The sequence below is a fragment of the Alligator mississippiensis genome, chromosome 3 (genome assembly GCF_030867095.1).
Source record: "Alligator mississippiensis isolate rAllMis1 chromosome 3, rAllMis1, whole genome shotgun sequence".
NCBI classification, from domain to species: Eukaryota; Metazoa; Chordata; order Crocodylia; family Alligatoridae; genus Alligator; species Alligator mississippiensis.
The window spans coordinates 29,316,565-29,341,881 of NC_081826.1; the positions used below are offsets into that span (position 1 = coordinate 29,316,565).

The window sequence follows — 25,317 nt, forward strand, 5'->3', positions numbered from 1 at the left end:
TATCTGACATTCAGATAGTAGGATTTTTTTTTTTTAATGGAAACCTCAGTGAGCTCAGTACACTCATGAAATAATATACAGTACCAATAATACCATATTTACATGAACCCAAAATGGGGGTTTCCCCCCGATTTAACAAGGGAAAGCCTCTCAAGGCAGTAGCAGGGCAGGCAGCTGCTGTGTCTCTGGCTTGAGGCCCGACCCAGGGTTCAGGCTGAAGCCACAGCTTCTACCTGCTCCCCCAGCTGCTCCCCCCACCATCTCCTCACTTCTGCCCCCATCCCGTCCCCCCCCTGTAGCCTCTGCTCTCCCAGCACCATTAACCCTCACCCTGGCTCTGGCCCGACTCGGCTCTGCAGTATAGAACAATTGCTTTCTTTGACCCTAGCCCAGTCCAGTAACAACTTTTGCAGTGGTGGCAGCTTTGGCCAGGCCCTGGATCCTCAGTGATTTTTGCTGATCATTGTAGAATACAACATTTCTGTTATTTGTGCTAGTCTGCTACTTTGCATATGCTGTCAGCAGGTTCTGTATATTGATTTAATGTATAGATTTTTTTTTTCTTTAAGAAAGGTGAACCACCTACATTTTGATATAAGAGCTATAAGCTAGTTTAAGCATACAACTCTTTTTTCAAGTCATTATTAGGGTAAGAATTGGCACATCTGTAGGACAGTAGCAACGAGGGATTCAGCAAGGAAGGCTTTATAAGGCTCTGATGTTTATCATGAGCTTTGCCAGCACTAAGATATTATTTACTGGAAGTTCTTTTTCTGCCAGAATTATTATAGCATTATCAAAATCCTATACATAATGAGATGATTGTACCTTTTTAGCGTTCAATAATGCGTGCCCAATTGTCTGCTTCTCTTTCAATGGAGTATCATGGAAAATCTTCATATAATAGCTAAATTTACACGTGCAATCTATGCTTTCCACTTATCAGCATATTTTTTTCTGCTTACCATAAACAGAAAACTACATCAACATTTTCTTAACGTCTATGAAAAAATAAACAGAAGAGAAAAGTATTCATATGGAGAAGTCTGGTCGGAGTTATAGTTGACGTAACTAACAGGTATATTTTAATATGAGGGAAGATGGTAGAAACCCTTCACGTGGAAAGTACAAGTACAAAAGATGGGTCAGGTGCACCAGAAGTCTAATTTACAGTGGTGTGATTGGTTGTTGTGTTTGTGCATATACTGGCAACAGTGGAGAGGCTAACACACACGGGGAATATGCAGTAACATTATTCAGGTGCAATGTATTTACTGGGGACCTACCTTTTTATGGAATGTTACTTAGCCTTCCACCCCTCTCCTACTATACACCTGAATGGCAGCCTCTATAAGAGGCATAAAATTGAGCAAGTTGAAAAATGAATAACTAGTAATGACTAAAATCAAATGCTGGAAGATCTAACCTAGATACTGAAAAGAAAATAATAAAACATAATAACACTCTGGAAAATGTTGAACTACGTCATTACTGATCTAGATACTAACACATAACACTTCAGCAATAGTGATCAGAATAATGCTCTGTATTCAGATCAGAGAGAAAATAAATCCCACATTGTCTGTTATTGTTACTAGCTTACATTAGTACCTGGAGGTCCCTAGCTACAGCAGTGAGGCATTATGCTAAGTTTCATAGGTATGCATAATAAGAGCCAGTAGTTCCCTCAAAAAGCTTACTATCTGGGTAGTATAAAGGTAGACAGTCTTGGAGGTGAAACAAGGGCACAGAAGTGTTCAGTGGCCCTTCTACAGTGAAAGAAGAGGAAAAGAACGATCAAACGACCCCTAGTCTTATTCTATCCAATACACATTTCTGCTTCCCACTACTCAGCGGCTGAAACCACTAAACATTTCCAGTTCAGTGCAAAAGTGCTGTACTTCAGTGAATTTAGCATGAGCTCCATTCCGGTTTGTGAGAAATCTGTGAAGACATAGTCATAGGCTTCAGAAGTGCAATAAAATACAGCGTTTCTGAGAAAGAAGCAGCTTTTCTATTTGTTTTTGCTAAATTCACATTTAGCTCAACTGTCTATCTCTGAACCAACTTCCTAACACTTTCTACTAATGCCCCAGTCATCCACAAGGATAGTATGAAAAGCTTAGCTTTAGCCTCACTTGGATTGCCTGATGATGGTTTAACAGAGACTAAGATCAAGTTTTATAGCCTTTAGTGTTCTAAATGGACAACAAAATAATGAACTCATAGAAAGTTTATCTGTTGATTAGAGAAAAAAGACTATATAGCAAAAGAGAATTGTACTTGGCGATTTTAGCAAATTAAGCAAAGTTTAAATATACCACTAAATGGATTGACCTTAATTAGCTGGCATGGAAATAATGTAATATATTTTGATCAGATAAGGTCAGAGAGAAAATCTGCATCACTCTACTTTGTTCAAGATGGATTAGGTATTTCTTGTAGTCTACACAGTGATTTGAGAAAAAAAATGATAATTTCTTATACACAGTAGAACCATAACCTGTATATCTGTTTAATTTTAAGATATTGAAACCTAGGAGATGAAAATAGCATACCTAATTTTGGTGAAAAGCATATTCTAATATTCTAGAAGAGCCAAATCATAAATCATGGACTTCTTTTCTCACTCAAAACTTTTAATATGGATTTATCAATCTTCATAAAGCAGACCATTCTGCATGCTAGAATTACTCTAACAACAGTTTAAAATACTTCATCTAGAAATTATTAATTATATACTGAAAAAAGTCTGTACTGGAGAGATATGCTCAGTGTTTTTCAGTATTTATTGTGTGTGTGTGTGTGTGTGTGTGTGTGTGTGTGTGTGTGTGTGTGTGAGACCCTGTAGGGTGTGTCCAGATGAGCATGCGCATGCAGGGGCATGTATTTGCCACGGCAAAAATAGCAACAGCATAAATTTGTGCTGATGCTTTTTGCCACTGCACACAGCAGCCACGGTGTCTCTCTGGAGGACCCAGCCTCTGGGCCTGCCAACACATGCTCCTGGAGCACTGTGCCACCTTTTTTTGCTGCAGCTTTTTTTTCATAGCAGGATCATCCAGTACCAAATTTTGGCACTGCACTGAAAATTAGATGTGCAGCGAATGGTTTCACTTGCACTGTATATGGTTTGTGGTGCCTCAGGCACGTTTAAGGCACCGAAAACTGTACATGCACACTCCTCTGGATGTGCCCATATAGTTGTTTGCTTTTGAAATACATCTGTTTTCTACAGTCCAGATATGTATGTATCTCCTACCACACATACTCACACACACACACGCACATATACATACATACATATACTGTGACTGTATGTGCAAGGACTTTAGGAATGCTTAGGAAATGAAAACTGAGTTTCAAATACAAGACTTTTAAAATTAAAATGCAGATATAAAGGGAATTTACCATAATCATAGTTAAGAAAACTCATGCACTCAATCTATAAGCAGTTCTTTAGAACTTGTAGAGAGCTGCACTAAAGTTCATCCTGCTTTGTCTTATTAATATCCTAAGACCTCTAATAGGAAGAATAATAATCAGTTCAAATATTTTTATTGTCATAGGGCTCCTATGACTATCTTAGCAACAGTACATTCATTAATGAACACTGTAAATAATTTTTAGATATATAAAAATAATTTTTGTGTTTTCTCTTAGAATGGACTTTTCACAATTTAGTCAAAAAGGTGCAATTGTAATTTTCATAGATTTCATAGACATTAGGGCTGGAAGGGACCTCGCAAGATCATTGTGTGCAAAGGGCAGGAAGTCAGATGACCCTAACAAGATAAACATCCAAATGTTTCTTGAAGGTATCCAAAGTAGATGCTTGCACAACTTCTGGGTGGGAATTTGTCCCAGACTCTGAATACTCGAATGGTAAAGAAGTTTTTCCTTATGGCCAGTCTAAATCAGTCTTCCAGCAGTTTGTGACCATTAGACCTTGTCTATTGTTGGGTTGTTGACATAATTCATAGCAACTATGATTTTAGAGACTGAATCTGCCAGTCATGCCATTGTATTTAACTGGCCTAACAAGTACAATCTTGTTTATTTTTCTTCATGTACTTCACGCTTAGCAGCATATACTTTATACTTAGCATTTAACATATCATTACAATAATGTTCTAATTACTATTTTCCCTGAGCTTTTTCCAGAGAAAGATGCCTTGTATTCACTGATATAGTATCAGTCCTTCAATCCTCATTTTATGTTGGCAAATCTGAAGTTAGTAGTCTCAGGAGTTACTTACCTATACGCTAAGATTAGGGACAGAAGTTATACATAAACCAGTTTAAGTGATCAGAAACTGGTTTAAACCTGTAACAGAACAGAAGCTCAGTGCACATAAATAACTAAAACTGGTTTAAGATAAGTCTGGTTGAATGCAGTATCAGATTTAACTGATTTGGGTCAAATCTTTTTTTGAAACTTCTGTCCTAGTCCCCTTCCTGGTTCAAGTTAAATCAGTCCCCCAGCATCCCAGCATGCTTTTCAGCCCTGTGCTAGACTGTGCTATGCTATGCTGTCTGCTCCAGAGAGCAGGGCTGGCCCCATCCCTCTGCTCCCTAGCTGAAGCAGTGAGGGCTGGCTGACAAGCAGGTATGGGGGGAGCAAGCCCCACTGGGGATGCAGCCCAGTCTACGGGGGGTGGGGATGGGACTGCACACCCCCAAGCCAACCCTGGCTGGGGTCTGTGTTCTGGGGCCAGGGAAGGGGGCTAAACACCCCTTCACCCCACTTAAATTTACTGTTGGCTGCAATTGTGGACTACGAATCCCAGAGGCATGTGGAAACAGGAAGAGGAAGTGATGAGCAAAACTGCAAAGTCCTGCTCTGCTGTAATTCTGGACTGCAAATCTCAGACACCTGGGGGTGAAGGGGGACAGCAGGAAGAGGCAGTGAACACACAGCCAGAGAGCCATTGTCAAGCACCCCCCAGCTTCTGGCCTAAGCCACTGCAGGCATGTGGCTGCATTTTCTGAATCAAAGGTAAAATGTCTGTTCACTTCTGTTTCAATTTAACCTATGCAGTTTAGACTAACCTGCAAAGACTGAATCGATTCAGCCTCAGGCTTTTCGATTTAGTTAAATCACTCAGTATAGTCAAACAATTCTGAAACTGTGGAACAGGAGTAAAATTATTGTATATCCTGTTTGCAAACCCGTCACAAAAGATCTCTTTCAATGACATTGTTAGCACTTGCTTTGAAGTAAATACGCAGTAGGATAACAATTACTTGGATTCATATCAGACAAGTTTCTTTTTGAAATCAAACAATATGTTCAAAGTTCCTTTAAACTTAATTATAAATGATTTTAATTTAAACTGTTATAGTCTTCAGTAAATGATTTATTATAGTACTAGCACACATTCTTCTCTATAGTATAACAATTTTCCAGTTCATTGCTGCCATTTGAAAATGACATAAGAGCCTGGTACGGTTATGATATCTTCCTGTTAATGATTTATTGTCATGGTTGCAAAGTGTTTCAACTAGTTAATACAATTTCCTCTTTTATCAGTTTTGTTAAAAACACCTTGATATTTGTTCAATTTATGATAAATATCTATCATTTATCTTTTTAACATATAATTAGAATTATTTAGATATAATGCACTAGAGGATTCACCATCAGTGTCTAGTGGCTGGATTTCAATATGCAGAACCAATTTGAACAATCATAGAGTGTCTTAATTGGATCTGGCGCTAAACCCAGAGACTATCACTGTCAAATATCCTGACCTTGATCAGTGCAAGAACAAGCATTTTACTTGGAGATAGTGTAGGATGCCTTATCCTAGGAAGTTGGGAGGAGTGGAAGGTGGCAGTGAGGCTGCAAATAAAGTAATTCTTATTTACAACATTCTGTATTATGCTACAATCATCCACTGTAGAAGTTAGGACAGTTAAAAATTGGAATGTTAGTACCCGAAGGAAATATATTAATAAATAAAAAAGACATCCCTCTTTTGAGTGGTTTTTTTTTCAAATAAATAAATATTTGTTAGAATTGATATTTCATTTAACTTTAATTTAAAGTGTAGCAAATCTATACCTGGGTCAAACATGATCACGTGGTTCTACCAGGCACAGGCATGTGACAGAAGGTAGATTTACAGTTTGGTGTCTGAAGTGGCTGAGGAAACTCTCTTTTTCTATATGCATTTATTTGAAAAAATTCCACATGGGATAAAAGTCTACAAAATGTGCTTTTAAAAGAGTAGGTCCTGAATAGTACTTTGGGGGGTTATACAGAGAAATAATAGGAGAGATAGATCTTCCTCTGTTTTGTATTTGCCACAGTAGTAACATCATACTGACATCAACATTGTTGATTACTAGATACAAGTTCCTTCAGAGTTTACCAGTATCATACCTTAACTAACTGAGGGGGGTTAATCCCTATTGAATGAAGATCAACTGACAGCTCAAGGACTGTGCTATAAGGAACATTTCTACATGTTTATCCACAGGGATTTACTCACTGAAAAAGAGATGTTTTTGAAGGAAAAATTGCTCTTGAGTAGTAGGAAAATAGTTGTCTTGGATCAAGGCTGAGATGACTGCTAATCAGAAATTTAAACATGAGAAAGGAAGGAAGAAGATTGGGGAATACTCATGCAGTTTCTGTGTTTCATTTTGGTATGCAGGAGGAGAAAAATCAAGTATCTTAAAATAAAGCAAACAATAAAAACACATTGAATGAAGAATAGGGTGGTCAGTAAAGAGGAACTGTTAATATTGAAGAAAAGAAAATTGGGTGAAGGACTATTCCTAATTCAGTCTTTGGTCAGTAAGTGACAACTAAAATTTATGTTTGAAGGCCAAGTCTGTGAAACAAAATGATTGTCATAACGACTTGTGTACGTAGGCAACTAGAACAACATTGTGATAACTGACATCCAGTATATTCCCAGATATAGGTTAGAGTGAAAAAAAAATCTACTAAGTATACTATGGTCTAGATATCGTTGCATGTTATAGTTGATCAGTTTCTTTATCAAACTTTCACTGGACCACCAAAAGGTGATGATTTTGGTAGATAAAATATAAGTGAGCATGACCTGAATTTGTTTAAAATTAGATGAACGAATCATCTGATGTCTGTAACCAAAACTTTAGATACCAAAAGACCAAAATGACAAAATAAAGGGAACTAGTTAGTAATGAGCTTGAGTTCAAAGACAGAGATTTTTAAAGTTAAAATGCTAAAGCTGTCAGGGACTCCAGACTTAATTGGATAAAAAACAATAATAAGCAGGATATTAGGAATTATTAGTGAATTTATGAGGAATGGAAACAAGGAATGCCGGCAGTGTCCTTGAGGTCAAGAAGTGATGGGATAAGTGGAAAATTGCCAGAAATTATGTTAAATTAGATCTTATAAATGATACTAAGATAAATAACAGAGGTGGTTTTTTGGGGTTTTCTTTTTCCCCCCAGCTACATACACAGAAAGGAACAACAAAAGAAGTCAGGCTGCTCTACAGCAAGAATAAGGTAAATATTAAAGATCCTCTAAGTATTGCTTATGTTTACAATAAGGGCAATGGCTATGAAATTACCACAGCAGGGGTGGAAGAAGCGTAATGCTTTCACGTGTATATGCGGAGTATAACTGGACAACCTTCACTCCAGAATTCTTCAAAACTGGCAGATGGAAGGAAAAGGAATATGGGATAAAATGCAAAACAAATTTATCAAAGGATGATCATACCAGATTAATCTGGTGCTCATCTTTGATAAGATGTCTATCATCTTTGCTTTAGCTGGTTATCATCACTCTGGTTTTAAGACACCATTTGATAGGATGCCATATCAAGAACTACTATTTATGTGGGAAAAAATATGAAGATTAGAAGAATTGTCAGGTGGGAGAAAAGCAAGTTAAAGTGGATTCAGTAACAGATGGTTTGCATGAGAAGGTATCAGGCTGCAGCCAAGATATCCTTGAGCAGCTTCACTGGTATGTGTTGGCACCAGTCTTGTTTAATATTCTCATTAATGGATTGGCACAAAAATTAGGAGTGTGCTGAGGAAATGTGCTGATGAAACAAGTTTGGAGGCAATATCAATACAGAACCAGAACAGTATATCCTACAGAAAGAACTGGATGACCCAAAAAGCATAGCAATAGAATACATTCAACAATATAAAGTGCAGGTTTGTGCATTTGAGGATAAAGAACAAAATGATCTGCTTGAAGCTATATCCTCATCATCTGGAAACAACTGAGGGGAAGCAACTTCTTGTTTCAGTCAATAAGCCACCCAGACAATGCAGCTTTAAGAGAGGCAAAGGTTATCATAGGATGTTAATAGCATTGCAAAATTATTTATATATGTGTTTATTACTTAGGCTTAATAAATGCCTGCCCAAAGAGTTTTACAACACTTCCTGATAATTGACTTGGGCGCTGGTAGGCCTCAACGGGGAGGGAATTCCAGAGCTTTGAAGCAAGTACTAAGAATGACCTTCCACATGTTTTTGCCAGGTGAACTTTGTGCATTCATAGGACTTGCAGGAGGTTATTCTCAGCTGATCACAGCGATCACAACAGAGTGTGAGGAAAAAGGTGGTCCCTTAGGTATATAGGGCCCAGACCATTTAGAAAAAAACCCAGGACAAAACTAGCACCTTAAATTGTACTTGAAGAACTATATGAAGCAAATGCCAGCTCTGAAGCACTGAAATTATATACGCCTGATGACTCATCCTCATTAGAAAAAGCTGAAAATTGGACAATAGCTTCTTAGGGAACCAGAGTCAAGAGACAGCTTCTTTAGTAGGGTTCAGACGATTGCAGACTTAAGCACACTTGCCATGCAGTGCTCCCAGGAGGAGACAGTGAGACAGCAATGGAATCATAGGATTGCCCAATGAGGCACCGTTGAAACCTCATCTGGTATAATACATACAGTTTAGTCATCCAGATGCAGGGAACTGAAATCAGAACAAGCGCAGAGAAAGTATTCTAGGGTGTTCAAGGGGAGGGTGAATCTTATGAAAGGAGACCAGAATAGCTAGGCTTGTTCAGCCTTGCAATATGAAGGCTGTGAATAAATAAATTAGGGTGAAACAACAAAGAGGGAAAATAAACATTTATGCTAATGGACTATGGTGTCACAAGAACCAATGTTATAAACTTTCCATGAATAAATGTTAGCCAGAAATTAAGAAAATGACTCCTAACAGGTATAACAATGAAGTTCTTGAACTATCTTCCACTGAAAATAAGAAGGGTAAAAACGCCCCTCTTATGATAAGTTTATGAAAGAGACTACATCATGCAGTGTCCAAGATAGCAGGGGACTGGACTCAAATACCCCAGATACTTCCATTTTTATATTCTTATAAATAACACAAAACAGAGTTATTCTTTCCCTTGAAGTTTGATTTGTTTCTTCAAATCACCCATGCTTCTGCCAGTCCAAGAAGCTGCACTAAAATTGCATTCATGACATGGAATAATTTAATCACAAATGTGAATGAAAAAAGAAATTCATCCGAACATAATCCATTTCCTAATAATAACCGTATAGAGATTTGTAAAAAAATGTGATTAGTGATAGTTGATTGATCTTCAAGTTGAGAATAATCCACAACTACACAAAAAGTTAGGTTCTGTGATAATATCAAACTGCGGGATATTAAACTAGTCAGCAAGAATTGTTTATCCAAAGTTTAAAATGTCTCAATCTTTCGACATAAGAACTGCAAATACAGAAGTCTAGTACGGGATCCTGAAATCTTGTGCACAGTGAAACAGCCTGAGGATTAACCTAAAAGTACATACCTGATGACATTAAGCTAAAGAACCTTTTACACTAAAAAATGAAATAAAGTCTATTATGCCAAATGGTGAATTAACCTCATTTAAAGAATCAGACAAGATGTCATAGGAATAGTTATCTAGAGGAGGCTGCCCTTTCTCCCTTAGATCTTACCTCTGAACAAAGTATCTGCAGAAAAAGATAAAATTAGAAGTCTGCTTGCTGTTTAAAATTATGGCAAGGGTGTAATACATTTTAGCTAACAAGTAAGTACCAAGTAAGCACTAAACTAAATATATTTATATCTTGTCTACTAGGGTCAAAACTCATGTGGTAGTGTCAGATGTGATTTAGTGGCTAGAATATGGAAACAAGACCAAGGAAACGGAGTGTCCCCCATTCCGTCATTCATACACCAAGTAAACTGCACATACCTTGTCTGTCACTTTGAGTACAAAAATGCCTGCAGGGTGTAGGATGCCAGCACAGCTGAGTAAAATGTGCAAAAGATGGCAACAGTTAACTGGATCAGCTACTATTGGTCCATGTGACTTTATTGGAAGTAGACTTCAAGTAGATTTTTGCACACCTCTAGCCCAGCTCAAAATTTGCATATGTGGCCCTCTCACCTTCTTTAATTTCAGGGATTCTCCATTTTTTCCTTCAAGCCTAGAGGCTCTGTGTACCCTCCATACTCCCCTCCCCCATTATCTCACACCTTCCTAATCCTGTGCTATTGTCCCACAATATTTCCCATGCCAGTGGTGTTGTGTGCAGCTCTGTTCCCCTCTCTCTCCATACTCAAATCCTCATTATGCTCCTCATCCCCTCTGCCAGTCTTATTTTCCTTTGCACCGGGACTTTAGTCATTCAGAATGGGAAAAAAAAAAGGCAACTGTATTAGGTGCGTGGCATTGTGGCATGGGGGCCTTATTGATATTTACTGCCATCCAACTGACTAGCTCTATAGCCAATTGCAGATCTAGTGGGAACTGTGAGACTTGGTAACTAGGGGTGTTTATACATGTGTTCTGGGAGTTGTGGGTGGTGCTTTAATTAGACAAGCTCTGAGAGCAACTCTAATTAAAACACCCAGAACATCACATGTAACAGTGTCCCTGTGCTGAAAAATGGTGGCAAGGGTGCTTTAATTAAAGCTCATCAAACAAGCTTTAATTAAAGTGCCCCCCACTGCCATTTTTCAGTGTGGGGATGTGAGGCAGTAATTACCACATTCTAGCAGACTAGATTAATCAAATAATTACAGCACATTGGAGCAGCCTCACTATATGTGTATAGGTGCCCTAGATGCAACAGGTTTTGCGTGTTCCCCAGGTCTCCCTGCCCCTTCCCTTTTAACAGCTTTCCAATTTTCTCCAGACTTTCTGCTCATTGATGCCTAGAACGTGTCCATATTCTCTTGGAATTGATTACATTTAAGATGTACCATCCAAATAGAAACACTGCCACTGAATGTAGGACCTTGCTTCAAAGAGGTTAGGTACAGACATTCGGGGAGGTTAGGGGGAGGTTAGATTATATTAAAAATGTTAATCTGATCTATTTTAGTTCACTCAGCTGCTGACTATACACTAGTTAGGTCAATCTAAGTGTAAACTGCAAAGTAGTTCAGGATAGTTAGATCAGTCTAAAAATGGCCACATTGATCTAAATTAACCTTACTTGTAAGGCAGTCTAACTTAGATTGGGTTGGCCATTTTTAGACCAAATCTAATTGTCCAGAACTTCTGTACAGTCCTCAGTGCAGCACGAGGGCTGGGAAAGCCCAGATGATGTCCCATGGCTACAGTGTCCTAAACCCTCCCTGGTACTGAGCTATTTTAAGCCCTCTATTCCCTCTACCACTCCCCCCATGGACCAGCCACCCTCCCCACCCCCCATTTCTGAGCCAGACAAACCCCTCATCCCACAAAGAACTCCCAATACCAGTTTTACCAGCATTCATTAGTGCTGTGAGCTGAAAAAGTAATTTAGGATGGGTGAGTGGCAGGTGGGATGCCAGGGTTGGTTCACTGGGGGTGTTGTTTGTCTGGAGGTGGTGGGGCTCAAAGGGCTAAAAATAGTCTGTGGTCCCAGAGGGTGGAGGAGAGAGCCTTTCCATCCCCCCAAGGTCCCTGAAGACCCTGTGACCCCTCCCTGAGCCAAATCCTCCTGTTCCCCACCAACCTCCCGTGAAGCCTACCTGCCCCCCCAATCTCCCCCACAGAACCTGCTAGCTTTCCCTGATCTCTTCTCCAGACCCCACTTTCCCCCCAATCCCCTAGACCCTGCCTGTCCCCCTGTTCCCCCCCACAGACTCCACCTGCTCCCCAACCTCCTGACCCCTCCCCACTACTCCCCTTAAATTGGATGGTCCTTTGTAACTCAATCTAACCTCCCACTAATCTCCCCAAATGTATATACATAGCCTTCGTCAACAATCATGTGATTTGAAGAAATAATAAACACCATATTATCTCATGTACATGTCCCAGAATAAGATATGCATCTTATATTTTTGAAAGGCAAAATTACAAGAAAGATATTTCTGTGCAGTAAGTAACAGAGTAGCAGTAACTAGGGAACACTGTTATGCTCCCTCTGGATTGTGTGAAGACTTGACTTTAATTTTTGCAGGATAAGCAGCAGAAAATGCTCTTACCGTATTTCTCACATGTAACGCACACTCAAATTTCCAGCAGTTTGTTTTTGGGGAAAGGTTGTATGTGAGAAAATGTGGTATTACAATTTGGTTTTGGAGATTTAACCTTCTTGTTAATGATGCTGTTCTATAATCAAATAAAAATGCCCAGAAGCTTAAAAAAAAAAAGAAACTGAGATGAATACAATGCAAAAACTGAGAAAATTTAAAAAAAGAATATCCTGCCCCTTCAAGAAACAAAATGCATATGTACATGTGCACACACATACACCTTCACATATCATGGAACTGTTAATAAGCCTTTGAAAGTTAACAACAGTCGTAGAGAAAGGGCTCGCATTGGTTGGTGGGAACCTGGGTTCCTGGGTACAGCAGGTAGATGTGAGTTGTAGGCAGTGCCAGGCTACACTGCCATTGTGTTAGAGTTATGTTATAGTAAAAATAGTGTAATTGTTAAAAATACAAGATTTCTTGATTTAATTCAAAGAACCGCACAAAGAAAGTATATAGCCTAGGGTGCTGCTATGTTACAGCTTGGAAGATCATTAGAAAAAAAAAGGTTGATAAAGTTGGCTCAATCCTGAAGTATTTCAAGAAAGAATCCTGATCCCCTGAAGTTTCAGAAGTCTAAGTTCTTTTGAGTCTTATCTGTCATGATTTCTTACTCTCAGATCAGTCTAGATCAGTATAACTGATTTAAAAAGCTTACAATTTTCCAAACATAATATAAACTTGCATATTCTCTCGTAAGTATGGGTTATGTCCTATTACAGTCTTACTGAGTTACAGATCAAACAATTTGATTATATTTATGTTTCCACACTTGCCAAAGATTTGCCTTAAAAAATTCCTGATTTGCCATGATGCCATGCAGAACATCAGCTACTGACAGAGATTACAAACAATACTCTGCCATTAGCAGACAGCTGAGTGATGGATTATGAAATATCCAACTGCTAACATGTTTTAAATTATATGCCGTTACTATATTTTCTTTCTAATATTGAGAAAATAAGTACCCTCTCCTCTTCTACTCAGAGAGAAAAAAGTTAACCTTGTATTAGGTATTTTAGCTTCTCAGAGTGAATGAATAAATGCATCATTGGAATCTCAATTTTCTAAACAGAAAGTATAAATTTAATTTAGTACTGCATCAGAAAGCCAGAAAACTCTGAAATGGACAATCCAGGTAATATAAAAAAAGGATGTTTTGCTAGTCCACATTGAGTTTCAGAGCATTGCAGATTAGTTCAATTCCCTAGGTTTAGATACTCAGTTGAGTGTTGTGCTGAAGCTTAAATCCCTTAGGCCCGTGTACCTTGAACTTCCTTTGGCCTCAATAGATTGCAAAATTGCTTTCCTCCCTTGACCTCTTTGGTATATTTCCTGGGTCCAGGTTTTCAGTTTGTAACTCCTACACAAAATGGATTCCTGCATATCATTAGTCTTGAGAACCTTTGTGGATCTGATTCTCCAGAATACTCCTGTAGTTTACTAAACCATATCCCCAAACTCTAACCATTTAGACTTTGTGGGTTATTATTTAACTATTCAAGTACATATAACAGTAACAGAAGATAGGCATACATGAAGATTTTGGAAACATGGTTGCTCTTCACATAAAGATAAAACACAGGGAAATACAGTTTACTAAAATACTTCAGTCCATCCTTCTCTTGGAAGTCTTGGGGGAAGGGCCTGTTTCTCTTCCAGAAGGTAGGTTGGTTTGTACATCACTTTCCTAAATATGGCTTCCCCTCTGTTAGAGCTGGGGTAAATGCCCTATACTCCCATTTGCCATGGCATCCTCATTATCCCCAAAAGATGATCACACACCCCTACAAAGTGATTTTATTGGTAAGCTACCTCTCAGTTGAGAAGAAGTCCATAGCCACATTTTGTCTCAAGCTGTTTCTATATCAAGAGAACATTAAGAAGTTACAGCAACTAGTTACTATCCATACTCTGAGAGGAACATTTTAGAAACCTTGTCTGCAAAGGATACAGAATATCATTTTATGATATATCAATTTGTACACCAATGACATCAAAATAGTAAGCAGAATTTAAGTGCCACTTAGACTGTTTCCTCAGATCATCATTAAGAATACTGTCTCTTATATTTTAGGTCTTAGCTATATCTTACATCACTCCTTGCCCATACAGAATACGGGTCTCTCCTGAAGACTGGTTTGAAAATAAGAATGAACTCCTGCAGGAACTAAGGACAATCAAAAATATGTCCATTTTTTTCTTTTCCACAAGATGACAAAGTGTCATGTACATTTTAGAAAAATGTCTTCCAAATTAAAAACAAACTGTTCTGCAAACAGAATTCTTTCCCTGGGGATGGTATGAGAAAGAGAGCAAGCAACCTCACATAATAGATGTTTAGCATATTCCCTAATGTACTATTAAAGCACTTGGATGTTATGGTGATGAAGATGGTATAAGAACCTTTGCAGTAGAGATTAAGTTACAATAGAGAAAAATTGGTGTTCTACATTTTGTAGAACCTATTCACTTTGCTGGGCATTTTCTGCTGTTCAGATTTCCCTGCCATAGTTTTTCAGTAGTTTCCTTATTGCAGGCTCTACCTTTGATAAGGCAGCTGGCTGCCTTTCTAAATCCTTCTTAACATTTTGAAGCACTAGCCCAGAAACAGATTGGGCAGGGGAAAAAAAAGCCACTTTAAAGATTTATATTACTTTAGATTGGATATCAGATAACACAGACAGTGAAAGTATGAGTGATCGGTGATATTTCTGGCATTGAATGTTAATTCCAGAAATTTGTCCTGAGTTTCTATGTCAATCAGTTCTTAGTAAAGAAGAATTCTGGTAAAGAATTTACCAGAGAGGATTAAGAATTTGAAGAGAGAGAGTAATCTGCCACCCAGATACATTTGCTCTCCTGTGATTCAGGGAGTCAGCTAATTCAGAAATATCAACTGAGAGAGAAAAAAGTAAATTCTTGAAGAGTGTGGTGAAATGGGGCATCCAACTTTCAAGTACAGGCAAATTTTTAATGCTTAGAGCTTAGGTTGGATATAAAATAACACTAACAGTCAAAATATGAGTGGCTGGGGACATTTCTAGCATTGCATATTCATTCCTGAGATTTGTCTATGTGAGGGCCAGGCAATTATTTTGGCTGGAGGGCCATTTAACAAATATTGGTGAACTGTCAAGGGTCACATGGGTAGCCCTGCCCTTTGACAGTTGCCCTACCTCTTAGTCACCATCTTGGGACCAGAAGTCCTGCCCCAACCCCTGACCTTTGCCACCAGAAGCCCTTCCCCTTGCCCCAGAAGTACTCCTGCGGGGTGAGGGGGGAGGGTAGGCTTGCAATCCTGAAACTGAAAACCCTCCAAAAGCATATACTCAAAAACAAAAAACAAACAAACAAACAAAAAAAAGTATAACTTATTTTAATTTTAATTTTATTAAAAAGAAATATTTTTGTCCTGATTTATGTGTTTGCGTAGTGTATCTAGAGGTGATTGCATAATAGCTCAAATTACAAACTTACTCCTGGATATTGTGTGTGGGGGGGTAAGGGTGTTTATGGCAGTTAAGGGGTTGTGTGGTTGGGGAGTGGGGTGAGGGTTTCGGGGTATGTGGCTGGCGTGGGGGTGTGTGGAAGGATGTGGGTGTGCGTATGGTGGGGTGGGAGGATGGGAGTGTGTGGGGGCTGTGGGAGGATGTGGGTATGTTTGGGGATATGGTGGGAATTAGGGTGTGTGGCCAGGTGTTGGTATGTGTGCAGATATGGTGGGAGTGTGGGAGTGTATGTGGGGGCTGTGGTAGGGTGTGGGGTCATGGATGGGGGTCAGAGTGTGTGGGGGGGGCTGTGGGAGGGCGTGGCTATCTGTTGGGGGTATGGTGGGAGGTAGGAAGCCTGCTCCACCATCCCATCTCAGCTGCAGCACACAGTTCCCAGCTGCAAGGCTGGGACCCGTATGGCACAGCATATGGCAGGGCCAGCCCAGCCTAGCTCATCTCCTCCTGGATTTATTTTCCTTGCCTCCCACAGTTGCCCCTGCAATGCTTCACATGGGGCTGAGCCCCAGACATTCTCACCTGGCCAACCCATGCCTGCACTCCCAACAACCCTGGCCACTGCCAGTGCACAGCTTCTGGCCAGGCTATTCCCAGCACAGCTGCAGCTGGCCAGATGTTTCTCTGCTCCCCTCATCCCAGGTGAGAGCAACAAGGATGAAGCTCTGCCTCCCACCCACCTGGAGTGGCAAAGAAGTAGGGAGGAGTGGAAGGAGGAGTGGCCGCTGGAGGCAAGAGGAGCACAGGAGCACCTAGCCAGCTGCAGCTGCACTGTAACAGCCCCAGCAGAAGCTCTATGCTGGTTAGGGCCAGAATGGCTGTTCTGCTCTGCTTGCCTCCAGCTATAGCTCCTGCTCCTGCACCACACTGTGCTGTGCCACTCTGGGTGGGTGGGCAGAGGGAAGCTCCAGTGGGAAGCTTTTCTCCAGTGCATGGAGATCCAGCTCCAGCTCCAACTGACTTCTGCCCACCTAGAGGGGCTGCTCATCAATCCAGGTGAGCAGAGCAGGCGGAAGGTGGCCAGGAACTCCATGCACTGGGCTGGGTCATGCATTGGCCAGGGCTGGCAAGGCTATTCTGCTTCCTCTGCCTCAAGCTGCAGCTGCTTCTGCTACTCCTGTCCCTGCCCCTGGCCCTGCCCCTGCCCCTGCTGCACTGTACTGCGTTGGGTGGGTGGGCAGGAAGCTTTAGCAGGAGGCTCCTGCCCAGTGCATGGAGCTCTGGATCCAGCTCCTGGCCACCTTCCACCCACTCTTCCCACCTGGCTCCAAGAGCAGCCCCTGTAGGCAGGTGGAGCAGGTGAAGGCAGCCAGGAGCTGGAACTGGATCTCCATGCACTGGACAGGAGTCTTTTGCTGAGGCTTGCCACCTCCCACCTGCCCAGCACAGTGCAGCAGGAGCAACAGTTGGAGGTGAGGGAAGCAGAACAGTCCCACCAACCCTAGCCAGCATGCAGCTTCCAGTGGGGCTGTTCCTGGTGTGGCTGTAGCCAGCTGGGTGCTGTCGTGCTCCCCTTGCCTCCAGCAGCCACTCATCTTCCCAGTCCTGCTCCCTTCTGTACCGCTCCAGGTCAGTTGGAGGGGGAGGAAGTTTCAGCCTGGCTGCTCCAGCTGGATGTGAGGGGAGCAAAGGAACATTTGGCCAGCTGCAGCTACACTGGGAACAGCCACACCAGAAGCTGTGTGCTGGCTGTGGCATGGGCTGCATGGGTAGGTGTGGGTGGGGCTGAGCTCATGTGGAGCATTGCAGGGGCAGCTATGGGCTGGATCCAGCCAGTTGGTGGGCTAGATTTGGCCCACAGGCTGTATTTTGCTCGCCCCTGGTCTATGTAATAGAAGATAATGTTTTCAAGTTTACTGTAACAATAATACATACAACTCCCAGGAAGATCAGACTACATTGTTTCAAATATACTTTAAAGTAACAGTCCTGCCAAAAAATGCTTACAAACCAAATAGGCAAGACTTAAAAATTGCTGGAAGGTGGTATAACTTCCAACAAGTTTAGAGTTTTGAAATTAAAGGTCAACTCTCACCATCAAAGGCACATAAGGTTATAAAGGCCTAAATTACTTGCCTAAGGGGACACAGAAAGTCCATGACAACTTCTGATACCCACCAGTGTCATATCCACAAGATTGTCACTTCCTCTCATTTCATTATCAGGGATCCTGGTTTTCACTGCTAAAAAAAAAAAAAAAAAAAAAAAATCCCAATTTTTGGGTTAAAAAGAGTTACTTTTTTAAATCTGAAAATTGGGATTTTTTGTATCAGAGAAAACTAGGATCCCTGGGCATTAAAATGGTAATGAAAAATGAAAAAGGAGATGTAAAGATATTACTTGTTGATATTGCACATTGTCATTCTGCAATGTAAATAAATGAAGAAACAAGCCATTTAGAGCTAAACAGTTTTATTTCTGTATGCACAAAACAGCAATTTGAAACTGGTGTGTTCTTATTAGCAATCCCATGAAACCAAACCAAACACCCAAATTTATATTCTCATTATCAGGATAGGTCAATCTCCAGAATGGGATTATAGCCCAAGGGATGTTATTTCTGGCAGTGTTGTTAAACAAAAGGCAAGTACTGAAGTGGGAGGAGGTTCCCCAGGGGCTTGACCACATGAGGTTCCTTCCAGACCAAATTTCTTATGATTCTATTGAGGCATACAGAGAGGAGAGTTGACTTGTATGATGCTTGCAACCAAGTGAGAAGTCTAACTGTCCTTGTAGGGGCCTAGAACTTTAGAGGACAAAAAAAAAAAAAAAAAAAAAAAAAATCCTCTTATTTCTATGCCTTTTATAGGGACAGATAAATCCACTGGGTAATAGTATCACTGGAGACCAAGAGTAACTTGCTATAGGAGGGGTTCAGACACCCTCAAAATAGAAACCTGTAAAGGAGCAAATGGGTGGGGCAAGCTGTTGGCTGAATTATATCCTAGTTAGAATAATGAATAGCATGAACTTTGAGTAGAAAGGGGAGAGCCTGAACTATCACATTATCGATACAAAAGCCAAGATAAAGACAACATTAGGAAAAACCAGTACTATCCTGATCATCTTGGCTGGCATGGCAATTACTAAAAGCTCTTTTAAAACTAGTTACACCTAACAAGGGATTTTGGATTGATCACATTTCTTTACTTTAATATCTGATACATTAACAAAAATTCCTTACCAATATACCAGTATAAAGATTTCTCCTCTTACCATAGACTTAACTACCGTTATATTGAAAAAATAAGTCTATGCTTGGTTATTAATGGTAAAACTGAAAATAAATAATCTGGGTCAGTTATTCCCCCCGCCCCGCAAGCAAAATCAAGGGCAAAAACATGCCTCACTAACACTGTGGACAAAATTTCACCCTGAATCTCATTCAAATAGACACTGAAGGCAACTTTCTTGGAGCTCCTTCTTCTCTTCTCTTAGATCACTAGCTAAGCTTAAACTGTAAGCTTACTTTGCAAAACAGATTTTTGCATCGTTAGGTATACATGCAAATGGCATGGCTAAGGTTACTGTGGGAAAACAATTGTGACTGTCTTTTTTGTCTCATTAGGCTCACAACCTTTAACTTTGTCCCAACACATTTTTGCATGTAATTATACACAAGCATTGCTAAGCAACACATAGATGATCCTGTTTTTAGAAACTTTTATTATACAGCAGCCACCCTTTAATATTAATCATGCAAATTATAGTGATATTCTTCAATAGAATTCAAATATTATGCTGTTAATGACCTTTATAGACATTTTTTGTGTCAGAAGTAATCATCTGAGCATCGAGTTCAATTGCATCTGCATAAAACAACTGTGTAAGAACTTGCAGTTTAAATCAACATGAATTTGTCAACAGTAGCTCACAAATATCAACCCAATACTACAATGCAGTAGCAGTTTGCTGTTTCTTGCTGTCACTGCTGCACAAAGATGATTGAGATAGATGCATTAGTAATCAGTTATGTCACTTTATTGATGCATTCCTGATTATCCTTTAATGAGTCAGAATTTCTGAAGAGGGAGTACTTCTCCCTAATGAATGTTTCTTCAGATGCCAGATTTGTTTGGTTTATACACCTGCTTCCCTTACATGACCTGCTGCAGTTAATTACTACTTACAAGTATTCCAGGTTACCAAAAACCTTGGAATACCAGTGTTTGCAAGAGCTTATCCAGTCTTTCAGTGAAGAAAAAAAAAAATAAACCCTTTCGTTAATTACTAAAAGTAATTATTATGATGTGACACTATTATTCTGATTTATTGGTGCCTTAGGAGTGCTGCTGAATATGAAGAAGGTTGTCAAAGTCAGATCCTAAACCATAAACATAACATAACATAGCAGGAATGCCTTAATAGCTAAAAAGATTTAAATTATACTTATTAGTATACTAAGATCACTATAGACTGAGCATCTGAATTTTAGGCTGAGTAAAATAAAGAAGAAAAGAGAGAAAGATTTATAAATTAATACACAATACAAGTAGAGGCAAGCTATTTGATAATTCTGTTATTTTATTTAATAGTAGTAAAAATAATTATTCTAATATTAGAAAAGCCTTAATCTGTATGTCTGTCTGTCTGTCCATAATGCTTTGTTTGTACTCTGACTGGCTGCAAACATTCGATCAATGTGCAAAGAAGTGTTTGGACAGGTGGCAGAGTGCCGCCATGATGGCAGGGACACAGGGAATGGAGCGGGGGAAGGGTGAAGGGCCATGCCACCCCTCACCCTGCTTTCTGGAGGCAGCAGCAATGGAGTGGATGGAATGCAGGGAGCGATACCAGCAGCTCTGGCCTCATCCCTTCTGCTGTGTTTTCTGCAGGTGGCGATGATGGAGCAGGGGGGCCAAGGCTACTGGAGCTGCCACCCCCCCTTGCTCCTTGGAGGTTACAGCAGTGGTGGTGCAGGGGGGAGGGGGGTCAGGACAATGCAGGGGGGTGAGGTCACCAGCACTGGCCTTGGCCCGCTCCTCCCCTCCCCCCTTCCATCATCATCGCCGCCAGCAGGGCCAAGCCAGCAGTGGTGGGTGGAGGAGCAGGAACACTAAGTGGTGGTGGGGGAGGGGAGGAGTGGGCCTGGGCCTGGGCCTGACATGCGGGGGAAGCATGCCTGACACAGGGGGAGAAGCTGGCCTGTTGTTGCGGTGGGGGGGAGCAGTGGGCCCAGCCCAATGCAACCCAACATGGCAGTGGCTAGTGGAGGGGAGGAGTGGGCCTCCTCTCCCACTCAGGCCTAGGCCCACTTCTCCCCCACATCGGTCCTGAGCCTGTTCCTCCCTTCCTGCCACCTCCACCGGGTTTGCCCAGGCCCGCTGCTCCCTCCCTGCCATGGTAGCCTGGCTTCTCCCCACCCTTGGGCCCAGTCCTCCCCCACATCAGGCCCCGGCCCAAAGGGACTGGGCCCAGACCCCAAGCAGCAGGAGAGAAGGGGGGAGAGAGCCCAGATGGGGGGGGCACAGGGCTCCATCCCCGTCCGCTCCTCTCCCCCCATCATTCTTGATAGGCAATTGACTACTAGTAATAATAATGACAAACACAAGAACAACAATTGGAAATCTTGTATCTTGTGCCCTTAAAATCACGCCTCCCCCTTAACTGAATAACTAATCTCAGAACTAGTTAAGTGATGAGTTCTCTCAACTCCCATTGAATCTGATCATGCAACAGGCTTAGATTTATGAGCTATACTCAGAAAAGACTGTAGACACTGAGACAACACACTTCCAGATGCCTTGCCACCTAGTGGAATTCATGGTGCCAAGTTAGATATCTAGGATTCTCTCTAGACAAGGTATGGAGCAAGTTACAGTAACTAAAACAGAATCATAAGAGTGAGTAAAGTAATTGAAAGCCACTGAAGTTACTCAATAAGAAAAAAAGAGGAGAGGGCAGGAAAGGGTCCTTAAAATATACCTGTTTTGCAGGATGGGGTCCTTAAAATACACCTGTTTTGCAGAATGATTCCTCTTTTCACATGAGATTCTCATGCTGAACTCTCTTTGTGGAGCAACTTTTCCCTCACTTCTACTAATACAGATCTATTAGATGTAAATATACATTAAGTCATAGAGAAGAAGAGCTTGAATACAACAGAACAGGTTACTAGTAAAGATTACTCACCTGAGAAAACAGATATCTGCATCACCATCCCATCTCTAATTAATATATTTTATAAAGGAATAAAGGAATTTGAAAAAATTAAAATAAATTAAAATAAAGGAATTTGATTCTGTAGTTTGAGGTGGAACTCTGTAAGAAATCAGAATCAGAGAGCTATCAGAGTTTCTTGGCCATGGTCAGCTGCTAAACATAGTGTAGGACATAGAAATAACAGCAGGGATCAGGGACAAGATACTGAGATCAAACAGTGTGAAAAACTCTCTACAAGACATTGTGCAGACAACTTGCTACTCTGCTGGTTTTAAGATTGTCTGAGGCAGAGTCAGCTTTCTGTCAGCACAATAATCAAGGGCTAGCCTTTGCAAGGATAAAATTCATGCCAAAAGGTTGACTCATCTGCAAGTAAATTGCTGACTCAGCACAGTTGTGTCTTTGAAGACACTATAGCTAGGTAGAAGATCATATTGAGGGACTGTCATAAGAGTATAGATCTTTACTATTCTTACTAAAGTTATTGCTGTCAAGACTTCTCTCGGTAGTTAAAGCTCCCATGTTGCCATAGAGAACATGTTGGCATATCCACAAGGCCAATAAAAACTAAGACACAAGGGGTGCATCTACACATGCACTTAAGCACAACTAAATTTATTATGCATTAAGTTAACACACATTAAATGATTTTTGGCAGGTGTCTACATGTGCAGGGACTTGGCACTAAATCTAGTGCACTTGGTACTAAAGTTAGTGCCAAATCCCTGCAGCCCTGATATGTGCTCCTATGACCACCAGGGGAAGCTCCAGCCTCTGGCCACATGTCTGCCAGCCAGGCAGGGAAGCGGGAACATCAGGCTTCAGCCCTTTGCAACACTCACCTGTGGCCAAGCAGGAACTCTAGCTAGGGGAAAGGACTGGCAGAGGCAGCCTGAGTCCTCTTCAGAGGGCAGACAGGACCTGCAGTGGTCCAAGGACCTGGGGTGTGTGCCCCAGGGCACAAAATGGTTGCTGGCTTCTATAACCTGCAGCTAGTAGCTGCCACACTGCAATCCAGGCTATGGCAGGAGAGGTGGCCAGCTAGAAGCCCTAGTGCTGGGGTCAGGGTGGCCCCCTAGTGCCTAGGCAGACATGGCACTAAAGTTACTGCTGGGTAATGTCTACACGTGTGTTATTGCACATTAACTATTTGAGTTGGTCTAATAAATGATATCTGAACCTTGATACCAGATACCAAAGAACCTTGTCTGCCTTTTCTTCACTAGGCAGACAAGGTTCCTTGGGTGAATTTGATATCTTTTATTAGACCAACCCAAATGGTTGGAGAGTAGTTATTAAGCAAGCTTTCAAGTTCAAAAACCCTTTGTCAGGCTAAGGAAGTTTCAGCAGTTGTTGCGTGCTCTTCCTGGATGGAATGAAAAGTAAACAAGCCAGGGGCTGGGCTGGGGAGTCAGTTGCCAGGCAGATTATAATGTATCAAAAATCCAATATCTATGTTTTCTTTTCTTCACTAGAGCATTTAGGGAATCCACAGCCAAGTTGCATTCCTTACTATGCTGGTGAAATATAGCCTCTCCTCTCCATTGTGCCCAGGAGAGGATAAGTTAAAGCTAAAGGGTAGGCAGGAGCTTTAGCCTAAACTAATGATTTGAGGCCTTTCTGGGGCCTTTTTCCAGGTGGCCTGGGAACCTTAATGTTGTTTAAGCATAAACTGGTTATGAATATACTTGTTATCTATTGAGCACCTTCATTTTCCTTGACACCTCACTAACCAGTTGGATATAGCTCCTGCACTGGAGAGCACAGTCTAGTTCTATTTGAGTTGTTCTAATATTGTGTTTTATATGGCACAGATAAAACACAATACAACTGTCTGAGGTGGAAGTGATTCTGGCCTGTGCTCTTTCCACATTAGGCAACTTAATATCTCTCGGTAGTTAAAGCATGTCACTCTCATATTTACCCAAATCTAAGACTACTTCAGATTCAAGACAAGTCCCAGGCTGGGAGGCTGAAAAATAAACATGACAGAAAACAAAATTGTTTTGGCCACAGCAGAGTGATAAATATAAGTGTGTAAGAATCTTGTTTGCTTTCTAGAAATTAGATGGACTGGAGAGTGAGCATAATGTAGACCCATTGTCTACAAAGTTAAGATGGCTTCTGATGAAATCTGTAGTAAGAACTCCACTGGAATCAAGATTCCACTTAGGGATTATCTTGTTCTGAAAATGTGTCCCAAGATTTCCCATTTCTTATTTAAAGAGTAGTGTTTGTTCAGGTTATCTGCCAACACTTTCTGCAGGTTGTGCAAATGCATCTTGGAAGGGAGGATTATGTTCCTGATGTATCAATCTGAGAGAGATAAGGGTAATGATCTTGCTTCACCTTGTTTGCTGGCATGGACAATTGTGCTGTCCTTCCTTATCTGTACCAATTGCCCTAAAATGTAAGAAGGATTTATAAGCTCAAGGAGTGTCCTGAATTGTGGGATATTGATTTGCACCTGATTTGCATGGTGTTTTAGAACCATGAGCGTTCACTACTCTAGTAACGATATATCCATTACTTTAGTTTCATAGATTTCATAGATTTTTAGGGTCAGAATGTACTTCAGTAGATCATCAAGTCCAACTCCCTGCCCTGGGCAGGAAAGAGCGATGGGGTCAGACGACCCCAGCTAGGTGCTTGATTAGTCTCCTCTTTATAGATTTCAGAGACATTAGGGGCTGGAAGGGACTTAGTGAGATCATTGAGTCCAGCCCCCTTGCCGTAGGCAGGAAGTCTGCGATAAATTAAGATAAATATCCAAAATCCTTTAAATGAGCCCAGAGTAGGTGCTTGCACCACCTCTGGAGGGGAGTCTATTCCAGACCCTGGACACTCGGACTGTGAAGAAGTTTTTCCTTATAGATTCATAGATGTTAGGGTCAGAAGGGACCTCAGTAGTTCATCGAGTCCAATCCTTAGCCCTGAGCAGGAAAGAGCACTGGGATCAGATGATATATTGGTCTTCTAGGAGTTTGTGGCCATTGGACATTGTTATTCCTTGGGGAGCTCTGGTGAACAACAATTCTCCCAGATCCTGATGCACCCCATCTTATATAGAAGGAGGACCTCCAAGGTAGAGGAGAGCACCACCTCCGTTGGAAACCCATTCCAGTTTCAAAGATGCTAGAAGAGGAAC

The 25,317-nt window shown here is 41.0% G+C and overlaps 1 long non-coding RNA gene across 1 annotated transcript in view; it reads left to right on the forward strand.

Annotated features, from left to right (window-relative positions):
- The first annotated feature begins 285 nt into the window (after positions 1-285).
- The window catches only part of LOC106738250 (uncharacterized), a 31,455-nt gene continuing 6,423 nt past the window's right edge, over positions 286-25,317 (forward strand). Inside the window, exons 1-2 of the long non-coding RNA XR_002092838.2 lie at positions 286-4,999; positions 7,456-7,512. This is a non-coding gene — a long non-coding RNA (uncharacterized LOC106738250). The remainder of the gene's footprint in view (positions 5,000-7,455; positions 7,513-25,317) is intronic.